The 15,708-nt window shown below is 44.8% G+C and overlaps 1 protein-coding gene across 2 annotated transcripts in view; it reads right to left on the reverse strand.

The window, feature by feature from the left end:
• PMFBP1 (polyamine modulated factor 1 binding protein 1) overlaps positions 1–15,708 on the reverse strand; it is a 561,980-nt gene that overhangs the window by 197,849 nt on the left and 348,423 nt on the right. The window lies entirely within an intron of this gene.

The following is a 15,708-nucleotide window of genomic DNA, read 5'->3' on the forward strand; positions in this document are numbered from 1 at the left end:
GCACTTTCCCTCCTGGCTGAGCCTGCTGTCCTTGCTCCAGGCCAGGTTTTACAGAGCTCCGTGCTGCATGCTGGGGAGGTTTAACAGTCCTTTTCACTGGGACAGGGGCTTCCCTGTCACACTATGGAATGGTTTGGAATAGGTTCAAGATTTATACAAATGATTCAAACATTGTAGAGCTCCCCTGTTGCAAAATTATATACTAATAATAATTTTTCAGAATGCTTTAATTTGCGGAGGGGAGTTAGACAAGGTTGTCCCCTATCTCCTTTGCTTTTTGATATTGTTTTGGAACCCTTGTTATTAGCTATTCAGCAAGTAAAGGAGATACAGGGTATTCCTTATTCAGACCGGGAATACAAAGTCTCTGCATATGCAGATGATATTTTGCTTCATTTGAGAAATCCAGAAACAGCCATTCCATGCTTACTTGATTTGATTGAGAAATTTGGAAAATTTTCATGGTATAAGATAAATTGGAGTAAATCTGAAGTACTTCCACTAAACGTGTATTGTACAAAAGGTTTGTTTGATTCATTTTCTTTTGTATGGAAGGAAGGTGGATTAAAATATTTGGGTAGTTGGATAAAAAACACGCTGGAAGACACAATGAAAGAAAATGAAAATTTTTTATTGCAGAAGGTAACAGAAATGTGCGAGCAATGGAATCCATTACATCTGTCTTGGTGGGGGAGAGTTCAAACTATTAAAATGATGATATTGCCAGTGGTATGTTATCAGATGGGAACGTTACCAGTTTTTTTAAGGGGTCCTTTTATAAAAAGTTAAACAGTATTCTTACAAAATTTGTTTGGTTGGGCAAAACTCCTAGAATTGCTTTAGACCGAGAGGAGAAGCAGAGAGAGATCCAGGGAGCAGCGGCGAGAGTAAGCTCCGCCCACCCCCACCACATCAGAGGAGTCATCATCCGAGCTCCCTCTTAAAAGGGGAGGAGCCAACGGTGTGCAGCCATTTGGAGAGCGGCAAAGGCGCTCACCTTAGCGAGAGCACCTTTGCGAAGGGCCTCAAGAAGGGCAGAGTCACCACATCCAAGGACACCAAGGTGGGGCAATCAAGGTAAGGAAGCCAACAAATAACCAAACAAGTGCACATATATACGTAACAACAGAAGGACATACTCAAACTGCTATCCTAAGTTTAGGAACACCATCCAACACAGGACACCACAACACTAGTTGACACTAGACAAATGCGGCACATTAGGAGTGGATACAGGGAAAACATATAACAAGGAAATAAGGAAGTAGCAAGCAGCAGGCACAGAAGAGAACACACACTCACACAAGCGAAAAGGAACAGTAAAAGAAAAGAGAGTACTCCAGAAAGGCGGACAGCAATGGAAGCAGAGGGAATCCAGAAGATGAGCTTTCCAGTGTTCTGTACAGACTGTCATATGTATGACTACCTCCCCTCGGGGAGGCAGTCATATGTATGCGGTCAGTGTCAGGAGCTGAAAAGCTTGAAAAGGGAAGTCAGGCAACTGAAGGACCGAATTCATGAACTGGAAGGACTCTACATCACAGAAGACTCACTCAGGACAGCGAAGGACACATTGAGGAAGAAGTCAGAGAACTAGAGGAATTCATTGAGGAGGCCTACAGGAGGAGGGTGGAAGAACACCAACATCAGAGGAAAGATGAAGACACGCCAACATGGAAGGGAGAACAAGTGGAAGATGACGCCAAGGAAGATACCCACAGAGGAATCCCGCAGGAAGGGAAGAAATGGTCTAGTCGATGCCCAGAAAAAGAAGCAGCTAAGCACACCGAGGACATAGAAGAAGCAGCAGCGAAGCACACTGAGGACATAGATCTGCGACCGGAGTGAAAACTGAAGAAGGGGAAGTCCGCAATCCTGGTGGGAGACTCAATCCTCAGGCAAGTGGACAGCCACATAGCAGGTGGGAGAGAGGATCGACTGGTGACCTGCCTTCCAGGAGCGAGAACAAAGGACACTGTGGACAAAATTGGAAAGATCCTAGAAGGAGCAGAGACAGAAGAAACTGCAGTAATGATCCACATCAGAACAAATGATGTCAGCAGGAGGGACTATAGCAGAAGTGCACTGATAGAACAGTTCAAGATTCTGGGAAGGAAGTTGAAAATGAGGACTCGGAGGATAGTGTTTTCAGACATCCTACCAGTACCGAGAGCAAATGTGAAGAGGCAGACAGAACTACAAACAATAAATGCATGGATGAGGAGATGATGTGAGGAAGAGGGGTTCCACTTTGTGAGGAACTGGACGTTTTGGGGCAAGAGCAAGCTCTTCAGGAGAGATGGACTACACCTGAGCGCGGCGGGAACTAGATTTCTGCCAAACAAGGTCAAGAGAGGAATAGAACAGGCTTTAAACTAAGAAGAAGGGGAAAGCCGATAGTCGACCAAGTGTCGACGATTCGGGAAAAGGTATCCTGTGAAGATACTACGAGGGAAAAAATGCTGGGAAGAAACAACGGGCAAAATACAGGAGCGGATTGAACCAGAGGAGGAGGATAAGATGATTGTAGCACAGGAGAAGAAAATAAAGATTGAAGCACAGGTAAAGGAAGACAAAAAATTACCAGGACTTAAATTGCATATATACTACTGCAAGGAGCCTAAGGAACAAAATGGGAGAACTAGAAGTCATGGCCAAAACTGAGAACCTAGACATCATTGGGGTCTCCGAAACATGGTGGAATGAAGAACATAAGCAATGCATCCGCTGGGTCAGACCTGGGATCCATTGTGCCCAGCAGCCCGCTCACGCGGCGGCCCAACAGGTCCAGGACCTGTGTAGTAATCCTCTATCTATACCCTTCTATCCCCTTTTTCAGCAAGAAATTGTCCAATCCTTTCTTAAACCCTGGTACTGTACTCTGCCCTATTACATCCTCTGGAAGCGCATTCCAGGTGTCCACCACACGCTGGGTAAAGAAGAACTTCCTAGCATTCGTTTTGAATCTTTCCCCTTTCAATTTTTCTGAGTGCCCTCTTGTTCTTTTATTATTTGAAAGTTTGAAGAATCTGTCCCTCTCTACTCTCTCTATGCCCTTCATGATCTTGTAAGTCTCTATCATATCCCCTCTAAGTCTCCTCTTCTCCAGGGAAAAGAGACCCAGTTTCTCCAATCTCTCAGCGTATGAAAGGTTTTCCATCCCTTTAATCTGACGTGTCACTCTCCTCTGAACTCTCTTGAGTAACGCCATATCCTTCTTAAGATATGACGACCAGTATTGGACACAGTACTCAAGATGCGGACGCACAATCGCCGGATACAGCGGCAGGATAACTTCTTTCGTTCTGGTTGTAATACTCTTCTTGATAATACCTAGCATTCTATTCGCTCTCTTAGCGGCCGCTGCGCACTGTGCCGTCAGCTTCATTGTCATGTCCACCATTACCCCCAAGTCCCTTTCTTGGGTACTCTCATTCAATAACATCCCTCCCATCGTGTAATTGTACCTCGGGTTTCTGCTTCCCACATGCAATACTTTACACTTCTCAACGTTGAACTTCATCTGCCATCTCGTCGCCCATTCCCCTAGTTTGTCCAAGTCCCTTTGCAATTCTTCGCAGTCCTCCTTTGTCCGAGCTCCACTAAATAGTTTGTTGTCATCCACAAATTTTATTAACTCACACTTCGTCCCTGTTTCTAGATAATTTATGAATATATTAAACAGCAGCGGCCCGAGCACCGAGCCCTGCGGAACACCACTCATGACCTTCCTCCAGTCCGAGTAGTGGCCCTTCAGCCCTACCCTGTTTCCTACCTTCTAACCAGTTTCTGATCCATCTATGCACGTCTCCATCCACCCCATGATTCTTCAATTTCCGGAGTAGATATTCATGAGGCATCTTGTCAAAGGCTTTCTGGAAATCTAGGTATATGATGTCTATGGGGTCTCCTCTGTCCATCCCAATTCCCGCAAAGAAGTGCAATAAGTTAGTCAGGCACGATCTCCCCCTGCAGAAACCATGTTGGCTGGTTATCAGAACTTTGTTTTTTTCAAAATGTTCATCGATGTTTTCTTTTATCAGTGGTTCCACCATTTTGCCCGGAACCGAGGTCAGACTTACCGGTCTGTAGTTTCCCGGGTCACCTCTTGATCCCTTTTTAAAGATGGGCATAACGTTGGCCATCTTTCAATCCTCAGGGATCACGCCTGTTTTCAGGGATAGATTGAAAATTTGCTGCAGTAGTTCCGCTATTTCCTCCTTTAGTTCCTTCAGAACCCTTGGATGGATTCCGTCCGGACGCGGGGATTTGTCAGTTTTTAGTTTTTCTATCTGCCTGCGCACATCTTCAAAGCTCACTTCCATGGATGTTAACTTTTGTGCTTGATTTCCATTGAAGATTTGCTCAGCTTCCGGTATGTTGGTTGTGTCCTCGCTTGTAAATACAGACGAAAAGAACATGTTAAGTCTTTCTGCGACCTCTTTTTCCTCCTTCACCACTCCCTTCCTGTCTCTGTCGTCCAGCGGTCCCACCTCCTCCCTAGCCAGCTGCTTCCCTTTAACATATCTAAAGAACGGTTTGAAATTTCGTGCTTCCCTGGCTAGTCTCTCTTCATATTCTCTTTTGGCTTTTCGAACCACACGGTGACATTCTTTATGATACCTCCTGTGCTCTTTCGAGTTTCCCTCAGTTTTATCCTTTTTCCATTTTCTGAATGAATTTCTCTTATTGCCTATCGCTTCCTTCACTATTTTAGTTATCCACGCCGGGTCTTTTGTTCGACTCTTTTTGCACCCTTTTCTGAATCTGGGGATATACAGATTTTGTGCCTCGCTCACCGTGTCCTTGAAAAAAGACCAGGCATGTTCTACCGTTTGCCATTTTTTGGAAGTGTTCCTAACTTAAGTTTCTTCTTTACCATTCCCCTCATTGCTTCGTAGTTTCCTTACCTGAAGTTAAAAGTTGTCGCTATGGTTCTCTTTCCTTTCGGCATTCCTACCTCAACCTTGAACTTGATCATATTATGATCGCTGTTTCCCAATGGTCCCACTACTTCCACTTCCTTTGCAGGTCCCCTTAGTCCATTTAGGATTAGATCCAGAGTGGCATTTCCTCTCGTCGGTTCTCTAACAAGCTGCTCCATGAAGCAATCTTGTATAGCCTCCAGGAATTCTGTCTCCCTAGCACATCTTGAGCTTCCAAGACTCCAGTCTATCCCAGGGTAGTTGAAGTCTCCCATAATAACCGTGTTACCGCTTTTGCATTCTCGCTTCATCTCGGCTTCCTTTTCCTCATCGATATCTCTGGTTTGTCCAGGTGGACGATAGTATAGGCCTATCTTTATTTCAGGCCCTTTCCTTCCCGGTATTTTAACCCATAGCGATTCTAGCTTGTTGGTCATCTCTGTTGTGTCCATTCTTGTCGATTGTATGCTTTCTTTTATGTATAGTGCTATTCCACCGCTTTTCTGTCCTGACCTGTCCTGGCGATAGAGCTTGTACCCTGGCAGTGCTGAATCCCATATGCTTTCCTCATTCCACCATGTTTCAGAGATTCCAATGATGTCTATGTCCTCCGCATTGGCCATGGCTTCTAATTCCCCCATTTTGTTTCTTAGGCTCCTTGCATTAGTATATGTGCAATTTAGCTCCTGGTATTTTGTTGCCTTCATTTCCTTTCCCTGTGCTTCGGTCTTTAGTTTCTTCTTTAATTATATTCCTTCTAACCTCCTCTTCTGGGTTAGTCGACTCCTGTAATTTGTCCATTGTTTCTTCCCAGCCTTTATTCACCTCAGTATCTTCATGGGATACCTTCTTCCGAATTGTCAACACTTAGTCGACTGTCAGCTTTCCCCTTCTTCTTAGTTTAAAGCCTGTTCTATTCCTCTCCTGATGTTGTTTGCTAGAAGTCTTGATCCTGCTGTGCTCAGATGCAGTCCATCTCTCCTGTAGAGCTTACTCTTGCCCCAGAACGTTGTCCAGTTCCTCACGAAGTAGAACCCTTCTTGCTCACACCATCTCCTCATCCATGCATTTATTGATTGTAGTTCCTCCTGCCTTTTCACATCTGCCCTCGGTACTGGTAGGATCTCTGAAAACGCTATCTTCTGGGACTCATCTTCAGCTTCCTTCCCAGAATCTTGAACTGTTCTATCAGCATGCAGTCTCTCCTGCTGACATCGTTCGTCCCGATGTGGATCATTACTGCAGTCTCTTCCGTCTCCGTTCCTTCCAGGATCTTTCCAATTTTGTCCACAATGTCCTTGGTTCTCGCTCCTGGCAGGCAGGTCACCAGTCGATCCTCTCTCCCTCCTGCTATGTGGCTCTCCACATGCCTCAGGATCGAGTCTCCCACTAGGATCACTGACTTTCCCTTCTTCAAATTTCACTTTGGTCTCAGGTCAATGTCCTCCGTGTTCTTCGCTCCTTCTTCTTCTGGGCATCGACTAGCCAATTCCTCCCCCTCGTGTGGTATTCCTCTGTGGGTGTCTTCTTTGAGGTCATCTGTTACATGTTTGCCCTTCCATGCTAGTGTTGGTATAACTTCATCTTTCATCTGAAGTTCGTTTTCTTCCACCCTCCTCCTGTACGCTTCCTCAATGAATTTCTCGAGTTCCCTGACTTCCTCCTCGATGTGTCTCTCACTCATGAAGTCTTCAGCTGTCCTGATTGGGTCCTCCGTGGTGTAAAGTCCTTCTAGTTCCTGTATCTTGTCCTCTAGTCGCTTGACTTCCTTCTTCAAGCTTTCCAGCTCCTGATACCGACCGCATACATATGACTGTCTCCCCAAAGGGAGGTAGTCATACATATGACAGCCTGTACAGAACACTGGAAAGCTCATCTTCTGGTTTCCCTCTGCTTCCATTGTCATTCCTACTTCAAGATAACAGTTAAGATTACGTGTTCCTTGGGTGCTTACTTCCTTCTGCGCCTGTTTCTTGCCTTGCTGCCTTCGCTCTACCTTACCTTACCTTTGCTGGTGTGTTTGTTCCTTATGTGCCTGCTTCCTTCTGCACCTGCTTCTTGGCTTGTTGCCTTATTCTTGTGTGCGCTGCCTTCGCTCTACATTACCTTACTATTGCTTGTGTGTGTTCGTTCCTTCTGCACCTGCTTCCTCCTTACCTTACAGTCTGTCCCTGGTGCTCCTGGGTGTAGTGACTTGTCCCTTCTTGAGGCCCTTAGCAAAGGCGCTTTCGGTAAGGCGAGCACCTTTGCTGTGCGCTGAACGGCTGGGCGCTGTTGGCTCCTCCCCTCTTAAGGGGGAGTCCGGCGCTGCCTCTGATGTGGTGGGGGGGTGCGGAGCAAACTCTCGCCGCTTCCCCAAGCCTTGCTTCCTCCTGCCTTCCTTCTTCAGTGCCTTCCTTCACCGGCGCTGCCCTTTTCCTCCCGGAACAGGGAACCCTAAGGTACGCTGCTCCTCTTCTCTCTTCGGCACCGCGTGTGTCGCACTGGCTCCTCCCTCTTAAGGGGGAGTCTGGCACTGCCTCTGATGCTTTGGGGGGGGCGGAGCGAACTATCGCTGCTTCCCCAAGCCTTGCTTTCTCCTGCCTTCCTTCTTCAGTGCCTTTCTTCACCGGCGTTGCCCTTCTCCTCCCGGAACAGGGAACCCTAAGGTACGCTGCTCCTCTTCTCTCTTTGGCACAAATGGGACATAGCACTGCCGGGGTACAAACTCTATCGCGAGGACAGGTCAGGGCAGAAAGGAGGAATAGCTCTATACATAAAAGAAAGCATACACTCGACCAGAGTGGACACAGCAGTGACGACCAACAAATTGGAATCGCTATGGGTTAAAATACCGGGAAGCAAAGGGCCCGAGATAAAGATGGGCCTGTACTATTGTCCACCTGGGCAAAATGAAACTACCAATGAAGAAATGGAAGCTGAGATGAAACGGGAATGCATAAACGGTAACACAATTATTATGGGAGACTTCAACTATCCCGGAATAGACTGGAGTCTTGGAAACTCAAAATGCGCTAGGGAGATCGGATTCCTGGAAGCTATACAGGACTGCTTCATGGATCAGCTCATCAGAGAACCGACGAGAGGAAATGCCACTCTGGATCTAATCCTTAATGGGCTAAGAGGACCTGCAAAGGACGTGGAAGTAGTGGGAACGTTGGGAAACAGTGATCATAACATGATCAAGTTCAAAGTTGAAGTAGGAATACCAAAGGGAAAGAGAACCACAGCGACAACTTTTAACTTCAAGAAAGGAAACTATGAAGCAATGAGGGTAATGGTAAGGAAGAAACTCAGGACCAACACAAAGAAATGGCAGACTGTAGAGCAAGCCTGGTCTTTATTCAAGGACACGGTAAGCAAGGCGCAAAATCAATATGTCCCCAGATTCAGAAAAGGGTGCAAAAAGAGCCTAACAAAAGACCCGGCGTGGATAACTAAAGAAGTGAAGAAAGCGATAGGGGATAAGAAGAATTCATTCAAGAAATGGAAAAAGGGCAAAACCGAGGAGAACTGGAATGAACACAGGAAGTATCAAAAAGAATGTCACCTCGTGGTTAGAAAAGAAAAAAGAGATTATGAAGAGAGGCTAGCCAGGGAAGCACAAAATTTCAAACCGACCTTCAGATATGTTAAAGGGAAGCAGCTGGCTAGGGAGGAGGTGGAACCGCTGGATGACGGATATAGGAAGGGAGTGGTGAAGGAGGAGAAAGAAGTGACGGAAAGACTAAACATGTTCTTTTCGTCAGTATTTACAAAAGAAGACACAGCCAACATACCAGAACCTGAACAAATCTTCAAAGACCAAGCAGAGAAATTAACATCCATGGAGGTAAAACTTGAGGATGTACACAGACAGATAAAAAAATTAAAATCTGACAAATCGCCAGGCCCGCAGGGAATCCACCCTAGAGTATTGAAAGAACTAAAGGAGGAAATAGCAGAACTACTACAGCAGGTTTGTAATCTATCCCTGAAAACAGGCATGATCCAGGAGGATTGGAAGATAGTCAATGTTACACCCATCTTTAAAAAGGGATTGAGAGGTGACCCAGGGAACTACAGACCGGTAAGTCTGACCTCAGTTCCGGGGAAAATGGCGGAAGTGCTGATAAAAGATAGCATTGAGGAGCATCTAGAGAGGCATAAACTTATTAAAACAAGCCAACATGGCTTCTGCAAGGGAAGATCATGCCTGACGAACTTGTTGCACTTCTTCAAAGGAATTAACAAACGGATGGACAAAGGGTATCCCATAGACATTGTATACTTAGACTTCCAAAAAGCCTTTGACAAGGTATCCCACGAACGCCTACTTCGGAAACTAAAGAATCATGGAGTGGAAGGAGACGTATACAGATAGATCAGGAATTGGTTGGCGGGCAGAAAGCAGAGGGTAAGAGTGAAGGGCCACTACTCGGACTGGAGGAAGGTCACGAGTGGTGTTCCACAGGGGTCAGTGCTTGGACCGCTGCTATTCAATGTATTTATAAATGATCTAGAAACGGGGATGAAGAGCGAAGTAATAAAATTTGCAGATGACACCAAGCTATTCAATGAGGCTAGGACTAAAGAGGACTGCAAAGATTTACAAAGGGACCTAAACAAACTAGGGGAGTGGGCGATGAGATGGAAGATGAAGTTTAATGTAGAGAAATGCAAAGTTTTACATGTAGGAAACAGAAACCCGAGGTACAGCTACACAATGGGAGGGCTGTTATTGAGTGAGAGTTCCCAAGAAAGGGACTTGGGGGTAATAGTGGACATGACAATGAAGCCATCGGCACAATGCGCAGCAGCTGCTAAGAAAGCGAATAGAATGCTAGGAATAATCAAGAAGGGTATTACAAGCAGAACGAAATAAGTTATCCTGCTGTTGTATCGGGCGATGGTGCGCCCGCATCTGGAGTACTGCATCCAATATTGGTCGCCGTACCTAAAGAAGGATATGGCGATACTCGAGAGGGTTCAGAAGAGAGTGACGCATTTGATTAAAGGTATGGAAAACCTTTCATATGCTGAAAGATTAGAGAGACTGGGGCTTTTTTCACTGGAGAAGCGGAGACTTAGAGGGGATATGATAGAGACTTATAAGATCACAAAGAGTATAGAGAAAGTGGAGAGGGACAGATTCTTCAAACTTTTGACAACTACAAGAATGAGAGGGCATTCTGAAAAATTAAAAGGAGACAGATTCAGAACCAATACTAGGAAGTTCTTCTTCACCCAACGGGTGGTGGACACCTGGAACGTGCTTCCAGAGGGAGTGATAGGACAGGGTACGGTATTGGAATTCAAGAAGGGATTGGACAATTTTCTGAAGGAAGAAGGGTATAGATAGAGGGCTAGTATGGTTCAGAGAATGGCCACCCGGATGGTCTCGGGACTTAAGGATCTCACGTACGAAGAATGATTAGACAAACTGCAGCTATACTCGCTCGAGGAGCGCAGAGAGAGGGGGGACATGATCGAGACATAGTAACATAGTAGATGACGGCAGATAAAGACCCGAATGGTCCATCCAGTCTGCCCAACCTGATTCAATTTAATTTTTTTTTTTTTTTTTTCTTCTTAGCTATTTCTGGGCGAGAATCCAAAGCTTTACCTGGTACTGTGCTTGGGTTCCAACTGCTGAAATCTCTGTTAAGACTTACTCCAGCCCATCTACACCCTCCCAGCCATTGAAGCCCTCCCCTGCCCATCCTCCTCCAAACGGCCATACATAGACGCAGACCGTACAAGTCTGTCCAGTAACTGGCCTAGTTCAATCTTTAATATTATTTTCTGATTCTAAATCTTCTGTGTTCATCCCACGCTTCTTTGAACTCAGTCACAGTTTTACTCTCCACCACCTCTCTCAGGAGCGCATTCCAAGCATCCACCACCCTCTCCGTAAAGTAGAATTTCCTAACATTGCCCCTGAATCTACCACCCCTCAACCTCAAATTATGTTCTCTGGTTTTACCATTTTCCTTTCTCTGGAAAAGATTTTGTTCTACGTTAATACCCTTTAAGTATTTGAACGTCTGAATCATATCTCCCCTGTCTCTCCTTTCCTCTAGGGTATACATATTCAGGGCTTCCAGTCTCTCCTCATACGTCTTCTGGCGCAAGCCTCCTATCATTTTCGTCGCCCTCCTCTGGACCGCCTCAAGTCTTCTTACGTCTTTCGCCAGATACGGTCTCCAAAACTGAACATAATACTCCAAGTGGGGCCTCACCAATGACCTGTACAGGGGCATCACCACCTTCTTCCTTCTACTGACTACGCCTCTCTTTATACAGCCCAGAATCCTTCTGGCAGCAGCCACTGCCTTGTCACACTGTTTTTTCGCCTTTAGATCTTCAGACACTATCACCCCAAGGTCCCTCTCCCCGTCCGTGCATATCAGCTTCTCTCCTCCCAGCATATACGGTTCCTTCCTATTATTAATCCCCAAATGCATTACTCTGCATTTCTTTGCATTGAATTTTAGTTGCCAGGCATTAGACCATTCCTCTAACTTTTGCAGATCCTTTTTCATATTTTCCACTCCCTCTTCGGTGTCTACTCTGTTACAAATCTTGGTATCATCTGCAAAAAGGCACACTTTTCCTTCTAACCCTTCAGCAATGTCACTTACATACATATTGAACAGGATTGGCCCCAGCACCGAACCCTGAGGGACTCCACTAGTCACCTTTCCTTCCTTCGAGCAACTTCCATTAACCACCACCCTCTGGCGTCTGTCCGACAGCCAGTTTCTGACCCAGTTCACCACTTTGGGTCCTTCAAGTTTGTTCAACAGCCTCCTATGAGGAACTGTATCAAAGGCTTTGCTGAAATCCAAGTAAATTACATCTAGCATATGTCCTCGATCCAGCTCTCTGGTCACCCAATCAAAAAATTCAATCAGGTTCGTTTGGCACGATTTACCTTTTGTAAAGCCAAGTTGCCTCGGATCCTGTAACCCATTAGATTCAAGGAAATACACTATCCTTTCTTTCAGCAACACTTCCATTATTTTTCCAACAACTGAAGTGAGGCTCACCGGCCTGTAGTTTCCTGCTTCATCCCTGTGACCACTTTTATGAATAGGGACCACATCCGCTCTCCTCCAATCCCCAGGAATCACTCCCGTCTCCAGAGATTTGTTGAACAAGTCTTTAATAGGACTCGCCAGAACCTCTCTGAGCTCCCTTAGTATCCTGGGATGGATCCCGTCTGGTCCCGTCGCTTTGTCCACCTTCAGTTTTTCAAGTTGCTCATAAACACCCTCCTCCGTGAACGGCGCAGAATCTACTCCATTTTCTCGTGTAACTTTGCCAGACAATCTCGGTCCTTCTCCAGGATTTTCTTCTGTGACATTCAAGTATCTCACAGGCCACATCGAAGCGGAGGAAGATATCTTCTTTTTCAAGGGACCCACAGCAACAAGAGGGCATCTGTGGAAAATCAGGGGCAGGAAACTACGAGGTGACACCAGGAAATTCTTTTTCACTGAAAGGGTGGTTGATTGCTGGAATAGTCTTCCACTGCAGGTGATTGAGGCCAGCAGCGTGCCTGATTTTAAGGCCAAATGGGATCGGCACATGGGATCTATTCACAAGGCAACTTAGGGGAGGGTCATTAGGGTGGGCAGACTAGATGGGCCGTGGCCCTTATCTGCCGTCTGTTTCTATGTTCTGGACCTGATGGGCCATCGCGTGAGCAGACGGTATTGGATTTCAAGAAGGGATTGGACAATTTTCTGAAGGAAAAGGGGATAGAAGAGTATAGATAGAGGGCTAATATACAGGTCCTGGACCTGATGGGCCGCTGCGTGAGCAGACTGCTGGGCATGATGGACCTCGGGTCTGACCCAGCAGAGGCACGGCTTATGTTCTTATGTTCTTACAAAAATCAATTGCGGAGGGTGGGGTAAATTTTCCCAATTTCTATAGGTATCATCAAGCCTATATTTTGCAACAGGGTATGTATTGGGTCCTCCCAGAGCTCATTGATAATACTCCAGATTGTTTGTGGTTGGAATGGCGACTCATGTTCCCTTTGAGACTATGTCATGTTCTTAGTATTAAAATGCCTAGGTTATATAAAGAAAACAAAATATTTATGGATACATGGAAAACTCTCCGATATGTTAGTAATTTAACGCCTATTCCAATCTATAAATCAATTAATCAAACTATATGGTTAAACTCCAAGATTCAAATTGGCGGATTTAAGGTCATCTGGAAGCATTGGATGATTGCATGTATACCAATTTTGGGCAATGTTATTTCAAATGGTAAGCTGCTTGACTTTTCACAGTTGCAACATAAATATGGTCTTAATAAATCAAAGCTTTAGGTGGTTGCAACTGAAGCAGGCTATTCAGAAGGGGTTCCCTGAATTGAAAAATCTCAATAATCACTATAGTCTGGAGTTCTTATGCTTTCAGGTGGACTTCTTGGGTCACCAGGCTGAACAGTAGTATAAATTGATAAATGAATTTATAAATAAAAAACCTAAAAATGGACTTAGGGACATCTGGAGCATTGAGATAAAGCATCAAATTACTGTGTCTCAATGGCTACGAATTTGGTCTTGGAGAATGAGATCTACAGTGTCTGCATCTATAAGACAAACTTGTTTTTTTCTTTTACATAGAGCATTTTGGACCCCAGTTAGATTACAAAAGTTGGATAGCTCTAAGTCTAATAGATGCTGGCATTGTAATCTGGAAGCAGGGACTTTAGATCATTTAATATTCTATTGTCCCTGTAACAAGGCATTTTGGAAATCAATCTGGTCTCAAATTAATTGTTTATTGGAAAACCATGTAGCATTATCATATGATACAATAATGTTCGGTATGTCAATGAGAAAAAAAAGTCAAATTTCATCAAGCAATAATAAACTTTTATTGATCATGACAAGAGTCGCCATACAACATATTACCAGTAATTGGAAAAATTACAGTAGAATAAACTATACCTTCTGGTGGAATTCGTTATGCCACATTTACAAAATGGAAAGAGTAATTGCCATACAAAGAGGGAATTATAATAATTTAAAAAGATTTGGGGGCCATTGACAAGTTATTGCAATGATTAGACACCATTATCCATTGAAAGTACATTTATATATAGGGGGGAGAGGGGAGGGTATAAAGTTATATTAAGGTTTGATCAATTGATAATATTTATATGATATTTTTGATTAAAATATTTGTGGAAAGGGTGGGAGGGGAGGGTATAAATGTATGTTTTTAAGATGATGTTAAAAGAAATACAAGCGATGTTTACAAGGTTTAAATGATATAATATTGTGTTCTTGATGTAAGATGGAAAAATGAATAAAGAATTTGGAAAAAAGAAAGGCTGTTCTGTTCTGGTCTGGGGAGGCTGGACCCAACATATTTTGCTATTGAAGCTTTTATCAAGGATCATCCCAGAGCCGTCCCATATCTTTCAGCTCACAAAAGTTTACTTGTTCTCCTTCATTTAGTGTTATATATTCTAACTTTCCCATTTTATTTTTTAAGCTTCTAGCATTCGTATACATACACTTTAAATTGTGTTTTTTCCCTACATCTTCTGGCTATTTAGAAGCTGATGGAGATAATTTGCATCCTTTGCTCTGCTCTCCCCTTAAACACTCCTGACTTCCTTTCAGTATTGTTGAAACAACAGTCAAAGTTCTCTGTGGAGTTAAAGAGATTGGTGGCACTCTGTTAGTCTGACATCTCCTCTGAAACCTGTCTGCCTTGGGGAGCCCTGTTGGTAGGGAAACTGCCAATAATATAGCTTTCAGCTTCTCAGATGCAAGACAAGCCCATGTATCATGACTGGAGAGAAGTCACACAACATCCAAGGAAACATGTTGGTGCTTTAACAGGGATACCTGTACCTTTCAGGTCTGCAGATACAAACACGCCTGTACAGGCTCCGCAACACAACACCTGCACATTCAATGTCCAAAAAAACCTCCTGCTAAGCAAGGACAGCCTAAACAAGGTGGAAGAGGGTCCTAGGGCCAACTCTCTTAAAAGCCTCAAGGCTCAAAGTAGTGGAAGCTAAAGCACCGAGGCTACGTATCACATGACTAGTACCGTGATATCCTTGGTTGCCATGCTCCTATTGCTTTCCTCATATCCTCACCAACAGATTGCCAAACTGTTATAAGAGAGTTTGACTAATGGCTTTCATATCCCATTGTACAGACCACAAAATAGTCCCAGCTAAGGCAGCCAATCAGCTAGCGGCTCTGCATGGGCAGGAACAAATGAAGGTTGCTCCCGCCGCGATTCACCGCTGGATCACCAGGGATACTAAAGGTGCGTGGGGGAGGAGAGAGGGAGGTAAAAATTCTTAGAATCGGCTGAGACAGGAAGCGGGAAGGATCCCTCCTATCCTGGCCACCACTGGACTACCAGGTCTCATGGCAGGCCTGGTGGAGGCCTGCAAGTTATTGGGAGGGAGGGAGGACAAAGTACAGAACATGGCAGGGAGGGAGTGTGAATGGGTGTCAAGACTAGCAGGGCAGGGGAGGGAGGGGGATGAATGCAGAGCCTGGCAGAGCAGCAAGAAAGAGTGAACAGGGTGCGGAGCCTGGAAGGGCAGGGCAAGATACTGCACTCGAATATTAACCCCCCCCCCCCCCCCCTCCCCGGTTTATATTCAAGTCAACCTTTTTTTTCTCCATTTTGGAGGGCAAAAAGGTTACCTCAGTTTATATTTGAGTATATATGGTATTTATAGCTGTATATTCAGTGTTTCTAGCTAACTGGATAATACCACTAAATTACATACTGCCTATTGC

This window comes from Geotrypetes seraphini, chromosome 4 (assembly GCF_902459505.1).
Source record: "Geotrypetes seraphini chromosome 4, aGeoSer1.1, whole genome shotgun sequence".
Taxonomy (NCBI): Eukaryota; Metazoa; Chordata; class Amphibia; order Gymnophiona; family Dermophiidae; genus Geotrypetes; species Geotrypetes seraphini.